Source organism: Callithrix jacchus, chromosome 2 (assembly GCF_049354715.1).
Source record: "Callithrix jacchus isolate 240 chromosome 2, calJac240_pri, whole genome shotgun sequence".
NCBI classification, from domain to species: Eukaryota; Metazoa; Chordata; class Mammalia; order Primates; family Cebidae; genus Callithrix; species Callithrix jacchus.
In genome coordinates, this window is record NC_133503.1 from 143,742,458 (window position 1) to 143,759,387 (window position 16,930).

General features: G+C 38.7%; 1 protein-coding gene across 3 annotated transcripts in view; it reads right to left on the reverse strand.

The window, feature by feature from the left end:
• NLN (neurolysin) overlaps positions 1–16,930 on the reverse strand; it is a 105,689-nt gene that overhangs the window by 82,922 nt on the left and 5,837 nt on the right. The window contains exon 2 of one of the 3 annotated variants that reach the window (XM_035292274.3): positions 10,746–10,851. The exons of the other annotated variants lie outside the window; for them this stretch is intronic. The gene's annotated coding sequence lies outside the window, so the exon portion shown is untranslated. The remainder of the gene's footprint in view (positions 1–10,745; positions 10,852–16,930) is intronic. 3 annotated transcript variants of the gene reach the window in all.

Below are 16,930 nucleotides of genomic sequence, written 5' to 3' on the forward strand. Positions count from 1 at the left end.
TTAGCTTCCCAAAGTGTTGGGATGACAAGCATGAGCCACTATACCAGGCCAACACTGTGAAATTTCTAACCAAGAAATAATACAGAATACCATGCTGGAATTGACAGGAAGGTGCATTTGTTAGCACTGTAATCTCCTGTGTCCAAAATAATATAATAATAGTAATGATAATAATAACAGTGCTTAGGCAAAGGAAGAAAGCTAGATAAATTTAGCTACAGAGATCACCAGGTTACAGAATTTCATCTGGACAAAGGAGCATGCCATAGTTGTTCTGAGTTAATTATTGCCTTGAGACTTTTGTAAAACATTTTATGGAATGTACTTTCAGAAATGTTGATTTATGGGGTTCATTTTCTTTTGAAGCATAGTTTAAAGTCCTCTACTTCCACTCATCAAGGCTTTGACCATTCCAGTTTACCCAGATCTGAGCTTCTATCACCTTTCATCTGTGCCATTCATTTTAGACATTTAAATTACTGTCATCACCTGTTCAATTAGTTTGTTATATATTCTGAATGAAACTAGGACTTTCTCAAGCACAATGGCCATTGTATATTTCTTTCATCACAAACCCCCACCCCAAAGCATTGCACACTGATGAGCAGACAGATGCTCATTACATACTTGAAACAAGATGGGACAAATATGGTGAAAACATGAAAGCAACACCATCCTCCTTCATCATCACAAGTAAACATTCATACAGGGTAACATGTTTTATTAGAGCCAAGGCTATAGTGAAACTATATTATGTAAAGTTTTACAACTTCTACCTCCTACCAATTTATATTTTTCTATCCCTCTCCTTGTCACCGTGCTACTGTGTTATACTACATGGTTTGCAGGACATTTCCAGATATTCCTCACTTGGCAAATATTCCTAGCATTTGCTTTCAAAGTAATGTTTCTCTATAAGCTGCTCTTGAGGTCTGTATTAAATCAATCCCCCCCACATCTGGAATTCCTGTGTAAGTTTAATTATTACTCTTGTCTGGCTATTACATCAGAAATACTCTAATCCTGATTTCTACTATTCACAAAGTTGTCTTTCTAGCCATTGTTTTGACTGAATCACCCCTCTCCTCACAACTTCTCAGATCATAGCCCAAGTCCAGGGTTCTTTCATCAGAGAATATAGGACTCTGTTATTTCTGATTTCTGCAATGCCAAAGCCCAGCTACACCCTTGGAGACTTACCTGTTTCTCTTACTCCTTCCTTACATTCTTGTTTCTCTTTTTTATTTCTCTCCCTTTTTCTTTACTTTTTAAAAAGACAGGGTCGCAGCCGGGTACGGCGGCTCACACCTGTAATCCCAGCACTTTGGAAGGTTGAGGGAGGTGGATCACGAGGTCAGGAGTTTAAGACCAGCCTGGCCAAGCTGGTGAAACCCTGTCTCCACTAAAAATACAAAAATTAGCTGGGTATGGTGGTGTGTGCCTGTAATCCCAGCTACTTGGGAGACTGAGGCAGGAGAATTGCTTGAACCTCTACCTGGGAGGCAGAGGTTGCAGTGAGCTGAGATCGTGCCACTGCACTCCAGCCTGGGCCACAAACCAGGCTCCTCTCAAAAAAAAATAAAAAACAAAAAAACACCAGGGTCTCATTCTGTTGCCCAGGCTAGAGTGCAGTGGTATAGTCATAGCTCACTGTAAACTAGGCCTCCTGGACTCAAGCAATCCTCCTGCGTTAGCCTCCCAAGTAGCTAGGACTACAGGTGTGTGCCACCATGCCCAACTAATTTTAAAATTTTTAAGAGGTGGAGTCTTGCTATGTTGCTGACAGTGAGCAACTCCTGGGCTCAAGCAATCCACCCGCTTTGGCCTCCCTAAGTGCTGAGATTATAGGCATGAGCCACCGCGCCTGGCCAACTTACCTATTTCTTCAGAAACTTAGTCCATTTGTTTCTTGAAGCTGTCAGCCAAATAGCACATTATCCACTAAACCTGTGTGTGCAGTCCAACACAGCAGGCACATGTGGTTATTCAAATAAATTATGAGTAAATAAAATTAAAAGTTCAGTTTCTCAGTTGTACCAGGCACACTTCAAATATTCAACAGCCACTTGTAGTAAGTAGGCATGACATTGTACAGTACAGACAGAGAATGTTTTCCCCACTGTAGAAAGTTTTAAAGGACAGCACTGACTAGACAATCTCCTTCCTGAGATTCCATGTGATCCACATGCATGCCAAGTGGACCTGCCTGTACCCTTCCTTGGGTACCCTTTCTCCTTTCCACCCACAAACCAGGTTCTTTCTTCCCTGGAAGGAAAAAAGGACAGAGAAAGAGAGGAAGGGAGAACTCATTTACTGAGTAGATCATGTGTGCAGGGAGTGTTAAAACACTCATCTAATTCTCATAACACAAATAAATAAGTAGGAGCAAGCACTACTTTCAAGAGCATAGTGTGGCAGTGGCAGAAAAGACTTTCAGTTCTTTCCACAGGGAGCAGGGCCAAGGGTATTGATAATATGATTAGAATATAAAAATCACTTTTCTACAAGACTGTTTAAATTGTATGCCCTTATTATTTTACAAGTGAGAATTAATCTTATTCACTGACTGAGCTTACTAAGATAGAAGTTACAAAAGTTTACCTAAAGGTTCCTGATACTAGACCTTTAACACAGAAAACATTTGTGAACTTACCGTTTTCTCTCTGCCCTGTGTCCTTTCATACCATACATTTTGCCACTGTCCGACAGGTTCAGCATCACCAGCTGGTGCAGCTTGCCCCTCATGCCAATCTCTCTCTCTGATACTCAACCCCCACTACACCCTCAACCTTGTCATAGGGCACTGGCTTTTCCACTTTGCCTTAACTATAACTTGGATTCCTGGGGAATGCACTGCCTCTCCCATGAAGTGCACTCACATTCTCTCAAGCTCCTCACACTATGAGGCCTTGACACAGGGTAAACCTCTCCTTGATCCCCAAAGGGGTGTCCAAATCATTGCTGTACTACAGTTCTAATCCTTGGAGGCTACTGGCTTCCTGATACATCCCTTACTCTCTTTGTTGCTGTCATCAACTAAACTCTTTGCCATTTTCTCACATCCACCAATCACTTAGCTCTACAGTCCCTGTATTAGTCTATTTTCATACCACTATGAAGAAATACCCAAGGCTGGATAATTTATAAGGAAAAAGAAGTATAATGAACTCACAGTTTCACATGGCTAGGAGGCCTCACAATTATGGCAGAAGGTGAAGGAGAAGGAAAGTCGCATTTACATGGCGGAAGGCAAGAGAGCATGTGCAGGGGAACTACCCTTTATAAAACCATCAGATCTCCTGACACTTATTCATTATCATGAGAACAGCACAGGAAAAATCAGCCCCCATGATTTAATTACCCCCCATTGGGTCCCTCCCATGATACATGGGGATTATGGGAGCTATAATTCAAGACGAGATTTGGGTAGGGACAGCTAAACCATATCAGTCCCCTTCTAAAGTTCCATAGTCATCCCGGGGAGACTCTAAGGGTGGGTGGACAAGGCTTATCGCTCCCTTAACTTCCCTTACGTTTCTTTTCTTTTTCTCCCTCTTTTCTTTTTGGGACAGGGTCATGTTTTGTCGCCCAGGCTGGAGTGCAGAGGTGTGATCATAACTCACTGCAGCCTCAATGTCCTGGGGTTAAGTACTTGATCCTCGCATTCCCCTAAGTAAAACAAAATAGCCTGGCTAATTATAAATTTTTGTAGAGAAGGGGTTTCCCTATGTCGCCCAGGCTGGTCTCAAATTCCTGGGCTCAAGCAATTCTCCTACCTTTGCCTCCCAAAGTGCTGGAATTACAGACATGAGCCACTGTGCACAGACAACTACACTTTCTTAAACTATTTCACTCCAAGAACCTTTGTGTTTATTCTTCTTACCACCACTTGGAGATGCTCCTTGGAAATGATAAAGTCAGCTATTCCCCTCTAATCACAACCTTCTATCTCTTCGGCTTCTATTTATCTACTCCCATGATTCTTAGTTTTCCATCTCTCCCTTAGAACTCTAGTCCTTTAATCCCTCTATATTCTCAGTCTAACAGATTTCTCCCTCAGCTCCACCCTCAGACCTGGATGACTGCTGCACTTTGGCAGGCTCTCCACTCTGGCTCTCCTGTGTCTGCAAATCAGCTCAGGAGAGATAAGGGGATGTGCCCATGCAAATTTTGCTAATACCATCCTGCAACTATGTTCTGAGTGCCTAAGACTCCAGAATTCCTTGCTCAAATGCCTCCCAGAATCTGTGTGGGCCCCTTCCCAGGGTCCATCTTCCTGAGGGTGAACTGAGCCATTGGTTTGTATATATCCTGCACCGAGGGTTGGCCATTAAAAGCAGTGAGTGCAATCAGAGTTTGGACATATAGGTGGGGGCACATGTGAGGCCCTCATGGTATAGGAGGGGTTCAGGGGTGGGTTTCCAATTGTAGTCTCACCCCAGGTTGCACAACTGTTAGAAGTGAGCTTCATCTATCAGGTCAACCATCTCTCACCAAAACCCCAACTTCCAGTCCTTCTGCTATATCAATCTTAAAAACCTTTGCACAGGACCATTTTAACCAGCTACCTTCTCTATTCTTACAACAGGTTCTAAACAGAGCTATGGGTTTTGATACTATTATATCATGGCCTCTGATTTTAGTTGTACTTCCAAGGCTTCAGGAAAATCCATCCACAAACATCTGCCTCCACTACCTATTACTTCGAACTGTGACCAGCCTCCCCGAATTTCTCCTTTCACCATCAGTAGCTGACCTCGCTGCCTACATTACTAAAGCCATCGCACAGAAATTCCTTCCACTACCTTCCTACGAACATAGCTGCATCTGTATCATCCCTTCTCTTTACTCCTAACTAGTATAAGAGGAATCTGACTTGTCAATTTCTTGCTCTGTGGTGGGTCCTATCTGATCTCTTCTGGAGATACTACAGAATGAAATATCTTTCTTAGCAAAACCTTAAATGTCTCATTTGTACTGCCTCTTTATACAAACAAATGTGCTGGAATGCTTACATTTCTCTACCTAATAAAACAAAACAAAAACTTCCTTGATCTTGGGTTCCCCACTAGACACGACTATTTCTTTCCCTTCATCTGAAGATTTTTCAAAGTGGTCCAGCCAGCCTCGCTATCATTTTGTTCTTATGTCCCACTCACTCTTCACCCCACTTCAGTCTGGGTCCTGGTCTCATAAAAAAAATGGTAACTGCTCTCATCAAGGTCCCCAGTGATTTCTACTAAATGCAACAGACATTCTTACTATTTACATGTTGACTTTTTGTGATAGATGACAATGTTTTCCACTCTTTCCTGTTTTCAACTCCCTCTTCTTTTTTTTGAACTTTTCCCTCCTTGGGCTTTTGTGATAACGATTTGCTGTTCCTTCGTGATTTTTTTTAATCATCATTTGTCTTTTTTAGTTTTTTTCTGTGTGTGTGTGTGTATGTGGTTTATCCCCCCACCCTTCTTAGGATTCCTTAGAGCTCTGCAGGATTCAGTTCTATGGCCTCTTTTCTTCTGTTTTCATCTTGCACACCATGCCTGTTACATTTCTATGGCTACACACGTCACCCATAGCTAAAGACTTCCCGATCTGTACCTCCAGCACAAATCTCCTGAGTTCTAGACCCATATGTCCAACTGCCTGTTGGGTAGCACCACTTGGATGTCAATGGTCACCTTAAATCCAGTATATCTAAAATTAAATTGCTCATCTTCCTTGCCCCCAGAACCAAATCTGTCCTCCTTTATTCCTTATCTCAAGGACGATAACTAGTATGTACTCAATGTCCAAATCAGAAACCCAGGAGGTTCTTCCCGGATGCCTTCCAATCTATTCTCCGGATTGCCTGCGAGTAATCATCCTAAAATGTAAATCTGATCATGACACTCCCTTTCAGTGGCATGGTTCCCCAGTGACTTCAGGATCAAGTTCAAGTTACCTACTTCTGAATCTGCCTGTAACTACCATGCTTTTGTTCTCACATCTATGCTCCAGACATAATGAACTACTTTCACATCCCCCTCAAACTGGTAAGCTCCCTCAGGCCTTTGCCTGTGCAGTTGTGAAAGTAGTTTATTATGTCTGGACCTAACCAAGAGTTTACATGCATTTCTTATTTAATCCTCCCAATAAGCCAAGAGGAAGATATTACAACCAAATTTACTGGGTACAGAGAAGTAAAGTAGCTTGCTCAAGGTCACATAGCATGTGTGCAGTTGGGATTCAAACCCAATCCTGACTCCAGAGCCCATATTTTTTTATTTTTACTTATAAGCTGAAAAGTATCTGAGGGCCCTTGTTCTTTACTATCCTATACTGATGTTGCAACTGTCATCCCAGAAAAGAAAATCATCAACTTTCTCACCAATTGCACTTCTCTGATTTTCTACCTTGCTTCTAATGGGGAGAGAATAAGGTGAATTAAGGCATGAATGCTTAAGTCACATATCTGAATTGTTATCTACACCATTCCCTGAGAGATTGCTGCAGGAGCTGTGGAGGAGTGCCCCAATTTAGCTTTCATCCAGCTCTGAAAAACAGGTCACATAGGCTTGAGCAGCTTTTTAGTCACCTTCTCAAAGACTAAGACTACTCAAACCTGGATGACCTGAAGGGCCACCCTTTTTTTTTTTTTTTTTTCCCCAGAGCCCTTTAATTAACTGCTTGTAGGTAATCAATAAACCACTTGGAAACAGTGTACTCCCAGGAAATGGCAAATTTTTCCTTAAAGTACTCAAGCAAACAAATAATCTATATCTTTTATTGATGAGGTTCAGCTAAGCCTTTTTTTTTTTTTTTTTTGATAGAGTCTTGCTCTCACCTAGGCTGTAGTGCAATGGCATGATTTCAGCTCACTGTAACCTCTGTCTCCTGGGTTCAAGTTATTCTCCTGCCTCAGCCCCATGAGTACTGAGATTATAAGTGTGTACAACCATGCCTGGCTAATTTTTGTATTTTTAGTAGAGACAAGGTTTCACCATATTGGCCAGGCTGGTCTTGAACTCCTGACCTCAGGTGATCCTCTCGCATTGGCCTTCCAAAGTGCTGGGATTACAGGTGTGAGCCAATGCACCCAGCCTCAGCTGAGGCATCCTAAGAAAACACTCTATGCAATAAATGTTGGTTCTTTATTTCCTATTGATTTTTTGATAGGATTCATTGACTTGTTACTATCATCTGGAATTATGCCCATAATTCAGACAATACCAAAAAAAAAAAAAAAAAAAAGGCGGGGGGTAGGGAGAGGCTTATTATAAAAGGATTTCCTATGAAATAGTTGATTCAGTTATTCCTTCGGCAATTATTTACCAAGGTTACAAAGATAAATAAGACAAAGTTAATACCTTTCAGGAGCTTATAGACTTGTGAGGAAGAAATATGAAAAGAGACATTAGAATATCACGTAGCAGGCTGGGTGTGGTGGCTCATGCCTATAATCCCAGCACTTTGGGAGGCCAAAGAGAAAGGATCACTTGAGCCCAGGAGTTTAAGTCTAGCCCAGGCAACATGGCGAGACCTCATCTGTAGTCTCTCAGCTACTTGGGAGGCTCGCTTGATCCCAGGAGGTCAAGGCTACAGTGAGCCACAACTGTGTTACTGCACTTCAGCCTGGGCAACAGAGTAGAACCTGCCTCTAAAAATAAAAATAATAAAATAAAAGAATATCAGGTAGCAAATTCTCTATAAGTAAAACAATGGGGAATGAAGAGAATAGTGCCTGCGACTCTGCCTTGGGGAGTCTAGGAAAGACTGCAATGAGGATGTAACTTCTAAACCGGCTGAGTCTTTCAAGATAGCTGTATGAGGTAAGGTGGGTACACAGGTTTAATGGGGTGTGGAGGGAAGGTAGGTAAGGCTAAAATAGGTTAGACTAGACTGTGTGTCTTTTTAGTGACTTTCATAAATAAACCAATAAAGGAAACAAAAATGCTTTAATGGGGTTAGAAATTTCTGATGCACAATATATTAAGATGATGAACAGTTTGGGGCTTAAAGATAGTACTGAATATCGGTGGCTGCTAAGTCTTGCAAGAAATTCTCAGGCCATTCTTTTCTGCTTACCATAACTATGTTTCTTCTTTATCTCTCATTCTGCACATACATCTATAGAGACATAATCTTAGAACTCAGTTATCCTTTCATACCATTTGTATAAAATAATTTTTAAATCATTATTGGCTATTAATAAACAGGTAATAAAGTTGATCTGAATATTATACTTCTATTTTATTTCAACCAGGATTCATGGAAAGTCTTCTAAGTGTATTCTAGAAAATGTTACGCACAGTTATGTCTAACTAAAAGTTCCTTAAGTTCAATGTGTCAGGATCTATATGTCAGTTAGTTATTTGTCTACATAATCTGTATTAAAAAGTTTAAAAATAAATGATACTTCTTTTGAAGCTTGTTTTGGCCTTTTTTTTTTTTAATCTGTAAGGCAAAAAACCTAGGTTTATAATTTAAGCCCTTATATAGTTCCTGGTACTTAGTAAATATTTGTTGATAAAATTAAAATCCATGTGAATACTGAGCTTTATTACTACCCAATGCTAGCCACAGCTTGGCTGGAGATATACCAGCAAGGCTGACTGATCTGCTTCCCCAGGTCAGGAGAGGAATGAAGACATTTTCCTTGTAATTCTACTAAATAAAAGCTCTTTGGGAATGTGGTCCATGTTTTAGTCATTTTTGTATTTCTTGGCAAATGTGGAAGAATGTGTTCGGCATATAACACATATGTTTTAAGTGTTCAATGAGTATAGAAAAGTTATGAAAATCTAAATTTCTCTGTCCTAAAATGACCACTAAGTTTAGTCTTAGACAGCAAGACAAATGATAAAGCAACCAAAAGAAGATGCTAAAACAACAACATAGTTGAAGAAAAGTAATTATGTGAGAGACATATCATAAAGAGACTCTGAGTCACGAATTGGTCATCTACAACACATGCCAGTACACTTGAAAAGCAAAGTGCTACAATTTGACTGCTCTTGCTTCCACCTGCTGGTATAGGAAAGTAATGTTTTAGGTTGGGCAGAAATTGTTTAGCAGCAATAGAAAAATGCTAGGAAAATAGTGGGCTTTCAAAGTTCCGTTGTGAAGATAATATATAAACTTCCTACAAACAACCATTCATGAAAATATACACCATGAACTTGGCTACAAGTATTTCGAGTATAGAGAAGAACTGCCTTAAATATGGAGACATTCTGGCCTTTTTTCTGAGTAGCCTCTAGTATCTGGTAAAGTCAAAAGCATTATGAGTTTTCTTTCATTTATAGTATATTTTTTATACTGACAAAAATCGCATTTAAATTTGAGGACTAGAAAGACTACTACAACTTCAGTGGTCTAACCTTGGTCTTATACAGTATAAATATACTAATTTATTTTTTAAACAGTGCCACATACAGTGTTAATATGTACAATTTCCACTAGCAGTAAGACTTAAAAGTAGAAATGATTCCACAAAGGTTCCTATAGGAATGAACAATGACTTATTTTCAACTCTTGTTAAAAAATGTTCATGATCCATTTTTTTAAAAAGGTAATTTTATTTTAGATTTGTACTGTGCTCGTTTCCAAACTGTATTGTAAATAAAGGAAAAGGAACTCTTCAAAATTTTCCTAAGAGATATGAATAAAAATTTTTGAATATTTGAAACTACTTAACATCATATGAAAAACTGTATGATGCTATAAATATTTGTAATATTTCTGCCACTGACAAATAGAACATTTAGAAAAGGTTCATATTATAAAGTTGAACAAAAATCTCAGGTTCTAAAAAATAAGTAACAAAAGATAATTGATTAATTTTCTTCTAATTTTACATATGACACAGCTGGCTTAATAATTACAGGTCTAAATAAATTGATTATACATGAACTCGAAGAGGTTTCTTTTCTTAAATCCTATCCCTGGCTTATATAAAGCCACCTGAGACCACAGATCATCTAAAATCAAGTGCTGCTTCATAAATGAAATCAAGTGTTCCTTGATTCATTATTAAAGGGACTATCCACATACATGGAAAACCACAACTCAAACATTCCCCTTTTATTTTTCTCTAGAAACATGTATAAATTGCTTTTGACACACTTAATTGGTGTTTGGGGCGTACTTTTCACAATTGAAGTCCTCAGTAAATTACTCAGGAGAGAGACTCTCCTCTTTCAGCAAATTATTTAATACTTAGGATTGTGTGTGTGTCATTTACACATGGATATTTTGTGGTGTAAATGATGATGCCTAGATCCTCATCTAAGGTCTGGCTATTAGCCAGTTTGCTTTTAAGACTGGTTCAGTCAAAAATAAGTGTTTATTATTTTTACATGTGACAATGGTATTGTCATCATGTTTTTGAAAAAAAAAACATTTCACAAAGTGATCTACAGATTGAATGCAATCCCTATCAAAATACCAATGACATTCTTTACAGAAATAGAAAAATAATCTCAAAATTCGTATGAAACCACAAAAGGCTTCAAATAACCAAAGCGATTTTGAGCAAAAAGAATAAAGCTGGAGTTATCATATTACCTGACTTCAAAATATATTACAAAGGCTGGGCACAATGGCTCATGTCTGTAATCCCAGCATTTTGAGAGGCCAAGGGTAGCAGATCATTTGAGGTTAGAAGTTCAAGACCAGCCTGGCCAACTGGTGAAACTCTATCTCTACTAAAAATACAAAGTTAGCTGATGTGGTGGCACATGTCTGTAATCCCAATTACTTACTTGGGTGGCTGAAGCAGGAGAATCTCTTGTACCCGTGAGGGAGAGGTTGCAGTGAGCCAAGATCGTGCCACTGCACTCCAGCCTAGGCAACAGAGTGAGACTCCATCTCAAAAAAAAAAAAAAATTACACAAATGTAATAAATATATATATATATTATAAAGCTGTAGTAACTGAACAGCATGGTACTGGCGTTAAAAACTTACACATAGCTGATGGAACAGCCTAGAAAGCCCAGAAATAAATCCACACATTTATGGCCAACTGATTTTTGATAAAGATGTCAGGAACACACAATGGAGAAAAGACAGTCTCCAGCGAATGATGTTGGGAAACTGGAGATCCACATGCAGACGAATGAAATTAGGCCCTTATCTCATCCCATGTACAAAAATCACTGAAAATGGATTAAAGACATAAATATAAGATCCTAAACTGTGAAACTACTAGTAGAAAACTGTTAAAGTTTAAATGTTTGTCCCATGTGAAACTTGTGTTGAAACTGAATCCTCAGTGTAACAGTATTAAGAGGTGGAGCTGTTAAGAGATGATTGGGTCATGAGGGCTTTGCCTTCATAAATGGATTAATCCATTCATGAATTAGTGGGTGAATTAATGGATTAACGGGGATTAACAGGAGTGGGTTAGTTATCAGAAGAGTAGATCTGTCATAGGAGCCAGTTTGGTTCTCAGTGTGCCCCACTCGCCAGGTGATGCCCTCCACCATGTTATGACACACTGAGAAGGCCCTCACCAGATACAGCCCCTTGACCTTGTACTTCCCAGCTTCCAGAACTGTAAATAATAAATTTCTTCTCTTTATAAATTACCTAGCCTCAGGCATTCAATTACAGCAACAGAAAATGAACTAAGATAGAAAATATGTGGGAAAAGCTCCATAACATTAGTGTGGGCAATGATTTTTTTTATGTGACCCCAAAAGCAGAGTCAACAAAAGCAAAAGTAGACAAATGGGATTACATCAAAATAATAAGCACAGCAAAGGAAACAATAAACAGAATGAAGAGACAACCTACAGAATGGGAGAAAATATTTGCAAACTATATATCTGATAAGGGGTTAAAATTCAAAATATATAAGTAACTCAATGAACTCAATAGCAAGAAAACAACCCCATTAAAAAATGGGCAAAGGACTCAAATAGACGTTTTTCCCAAAAGATGTCATACAAATGGCAAACAGGTATATGGAAAAAATGTTCAACATTGACATTAGGGAAATGCAGATTAAAACCACAATGAAACATCATCTCACACCTGTTAAAATAGCTATTATGGAAAAGACCAAAGATAGCAAGTCTTTGGTGGAGAAAGGGAACCCTCACACACTGTTGGTAGGAATATGAATTCATACAGCCATTATAGAAAACAGTATGGAGGTTTCTCAAAATATTAAAAATAGAACTACTATAAAATCTAACAATCCCACTACTGGGTATATATCTTTAAGAAATGAAATGAGTATATGTAAGAGATATCTGTACTCTCATGCTTGCTACATATTAGTCACAATAGATAAGATATGGAATCAAGTGTCCATCAGCTGACAAATGAACATAAAAAATTTGGTATACATACGCCATGAAATATTATTCAGCCATAAAAAAGGAAATCCTGTCATTTGTGACAACATGGATGAACCTGGTGAATACTATTAACAGAAATAAGCCAGCAGAAAGACAAATATTGCATGACCTCACTCATATGTAGAACGTAAAAAAGTTGATCTCATAGAAGTACTATAGAAAGTAGAATTGGTCAGGCATAGTGGCTCACGTCTGTAATCCCAGCACTTTGGGAGGCAGACACGGGCAGATCACCTGAGGTCAGGAGTTCGAAACCAGCCTGGCCAACATGGTGAAACCCTGTCTCTACCAAAAATGCAAAAATTAGCTTGGTGTGGTGGCGTGTGCCTGTGATCCCAGCTATTTAGGAGGCTGAGGCAGGAGAATCGCTTGAACCTGGGAGGCAGAGGGAAAAATACGGTAGAATGGTGGTTACCAGGAGCTGGGGTGATTGTGAGTGTGAGGAGGGAGTTGAAGAGATGCTGGTCAAGAAATACAAAATTTCAATTAGATAGGAAGAATGAGTTCAAAAGGTCTATTGTACTACATGAGGATTATAGTTAATAATATATTGTATTTTTTTTATTTCACTTTTGAAATAGGATCTTGCTCTGCTGCGCAGGCTGGAGTGCAGTGGTGCAATCATGGCTCACTGGAACCTTTGCCTCCTGGGCTTAAACAATCCTCTCACTTCAGCCTCCACTGAAGTGTGCCACTACTTCTGGCTTTTTACATTTTTTGTAGAGATGGAGTCTCACTATGTTGCCCAGGCTGGTCTTGAACTCGTGAGCTCAAGTGATCTGTTCACCTTGGCTTCCTAAGGTGCTGGGATTACAGGTGTGAGCCACCGTGCCCAGCTGGCCTTTTAACAAATAATCAAAATAAGAAACAGCCCTATGAAGTCTACTTCTGCATTTACTACATAAGTAGTGTTCTTGAGGCTATGATTCACTGCATTACTCAATTTCCCCTGTGCAATGGATCCACATAAGTTTACCTCACAAACAGTATCAGAAAAATCTTTGTTCATGACAATTCTTAACAATGCTTTTCCTTTGCCTTTACTGCCAAAAAGCTCATAGTGAAATTCCACACCTAATGAAAGCAACTAGACTAATACTAAGGTTCCTTCTACTTTTTGGCCTAACATTCTTTGCTCTTTACATTATTTCATATATATGTATATATATGTACACACATGTATATACTATACTATATATATATAATTATTTTTTTTTAGGTAAGCAGTCACAAATTAATTTCGGTAGAAAACGGAGTATAAAATAAATGTCAGCAAATAATACCAACCTAAGTGCCCTGCAAACAGAATCTAAACTTTCTTTATATATCTATCTTCGTAATATTTAGCATAGTCTGCTGCATATAGTACTCAGTTATTATTTATGGCATGAGTGAATGATGTTCTGAAGTTTATATATAAGCTCTTTATATGGTTTCAATCAGTTATATTCCACTACACACCATTTCTATAACTTTACAATTTTCAGTTCACTAAAAACATTTTTGATGAGCAGTTACACAACTTACTGAGTATCTTTGGGCCCCTTTTGCCATTCTAAGAAAGTTTTTCATGTTTTTACTTCCCTTCAGCTACTTCTGTGCAGTTAGGAGAGAACAGTACTTATGGCACAGAGTGCTAGATTTTTATAGCAGGCATGAAATGCATTCCAGGATATGAATTTGTGATCATGGCTTCTTTGGATTCTGCTGGGTACTTTATCTACCGGGTAGGGAAAGCTGCATTATCATTTCTTTCTTGGTCTGACCAAGAGGTATGTCTGCTACTCTAAGGATTATGCCCTGCCCAGTGACTGTACTCCCCAGTCCCAAATAACTCCCAAGTCGTCCATGTCCAGAGTCTGACTTCTGTGTCTTGAGCTGATACCAGGCCCAACTAAGGGAAGCCTGCCTTCTGTTCTTCCAGCTTGGCTGTTTCTGACTCAGTATTTCAGAGATTAGCACTTCCTTCAATTTTTTCATATCCAGACCAACATATCAGAAGAGCTTTACTCCCAGCATATGAATTAATAAGAGTATTACTGTCCAGACCTACCAAGTGACTGTTTGAATGCTCCCAGTCATGACAATGAAATATTAAAGGCATGCCTTGTGTTTTATTTGTGTTTTGCTTTTTTTTCTTTTTAAAAGATATGGTCTCACTCTGTTGCCCAGGCTGGACTACAAGTGCATGCAACCATGCTTGGCTAATTTTGTTGCTTGTTGGTAGAGATGGGAGTCTCACTTTGTTGCCCAAGCTGGTCTTGAACTCCCGGGCTCAAGCAATCCTCCTGTCTCAGTCTCCTAAAGTGTTGGGATTACAGTGTGAGTCACCATGCCTGGCTAATGTCTTTTAATATATGGCTTCTCCTCTGCCTCATACTGTAATATATACTCAACATTCTTACATATTTGCTGGTTAAGTATAGCCCTGACGGTTAGTTTATCTCACAAATTACTCAACTCTGTAATTCTGGCTTCTTTTTTTTTTTTTTTGGAGACAGAGTCTTGCTCTGTCAAACAGGTTGGAGTACAGTGGCATGAACATACCTCAGTGCAGTCTTGACCTCCTGGGCTGAAGCGATTCTCCTACTTCAGCCTCCCAAGTAGCTAGGACTATAGGCACATGCTACCATGCCTATATGGTAGCATGTTTTTTGTATTTTTTGTAAAAACAGGGCTTTGCCATGTTGCCTGAGCTGATCTCGGGCTCCTGAGCTCAAGTGATCCACCTGTTTCAGCCTCCCAAAGTGCTGGGATTACAGGGGTAAACCACTGTGCCCAGCCAACTCTGTAATTTTTTGATAATACAACTAGGTCTATTTTTCTTCTGTAAATAACTTTGGTATAAAACAACTAGATCTAAATTGGCTTATCTAACATGTAGACATAGGCAAAATGGTTTTTTGCATGAAAAAAATTGCAAGTAGCTACTTCATATAGGGCTAGAAATATCTACTTTCTACAGAAAGTTATACCTATAATTGTCACTATTAAAATAATAAACCTAGGTCTATACTCCCTAGATACCAGTAGTGAACACTGAATTTTCAGTTGTTATTAATAACGACATATTTTCATTCATCCATTCACTGAATATATTTATTTAGCATCCATTATGTAATGACCATGTTAAGTAGTGGAGGTACAGAAATGAACAACAAAAAAATAGGCTGCTGATTTCCGAAAACTTGTCATCTAGTGATGAAGACACACACTATTAATAATAATGTTTACACTATGGAAGTATTAATACAGGATTCAGAAGGAAATAATTTAGTAGGGGTCTGGTAACTTCACCCTCAGTACAAAGCTAGATGATATTGATAGTACTTTTCATAATCTATTTTAGAGTTTGTTTACTTTTTGACCGCCTTAGAGTGAGGGGAAAAACCCATGAGGGCAGTTGTTTCTGTCTTGTCCATAGCTGTATTCCAGAGTTTCGCTCAATGGCTCACACAGATTAAATACACATATATTTTTTGGACACAGAGTCTCCCTCTGTCACATAGGCTGGAGTGCAGTGGCATGATCATGGCTCACTGCAGCTTCAAACTTCCAGGCTCAAGCAATCCTCCCACCTCTGAAGTAGCTGGGACCATAGATGAATGCCACTCCACTCCACTAATTTTTAAAATGTTTTGTATATATAGGGTGTCTCTATTTGCCCAGCCTGGTGTCAAACTTCTGAGCTCAAGCAATGCTCCTGCCTCAGCCTCCCAAAGTGTTCAGATTACAGGTGTGAGCCACCATGCCTAACCATATTTTCTGAATATTGGAAAACAAGTGAACAATATCTAGAATACATACTGTAGAGCTTAAATTCAATTATTAATAGGAAAATGGGCAAAAGACATGAACAGGCATAAAATACAAATGGCAAAGAAACAAGAAAGCAGGTTCAAACTCAGTAGTAAATACAGAAATATACATAAAAGCCAAGTAATGCCATTTTACAACCATTGGACTGGCAAAAGGCCTGACAACACCAAGAACTGCTGAGGACAGTGGATCAATGGCTACTCATGAATACTATATGGAGAGAAGAAGTAAATTAGTATAACCACTTTGGAAAAAGAACTGGGCATTATTTGGCATAGTTGAAAATGTATATCTTACAACCTAGTAATTTTTCTCTTAAATTCATACTCTCACACACATGTATCAGGAGACATTATAAGGATATTCATAGTAATATTGTTTGTAATAGCAAGAAAATCAAAACCCAAATATTCATTGACAAAATAAATAGGAAATTTTTGTAATAGTCACACAATGAAATATCTTAAACCAATAAAAATGAACCACAGCCATGAGAAACTAATTTCATTATCCAAAACTAAACCATATATTGTTGAGGGAAATAAACATTTGTTGTAACATTTATAAAGAAAAGCAAGAGGACAATGATTACAAATTTCAAGATTGTGGTTATCTCTGCTATAAGGAAAGGGATATGGTTAGAGAGGGGCACTCAAGGAACTTCAAAGGTACTAGAAATATCATTTTATATATACATTTTTATACTAGGAATGTTATTTTATATACAGATACATTTTTCACTCTTTTAATCACATCTACATA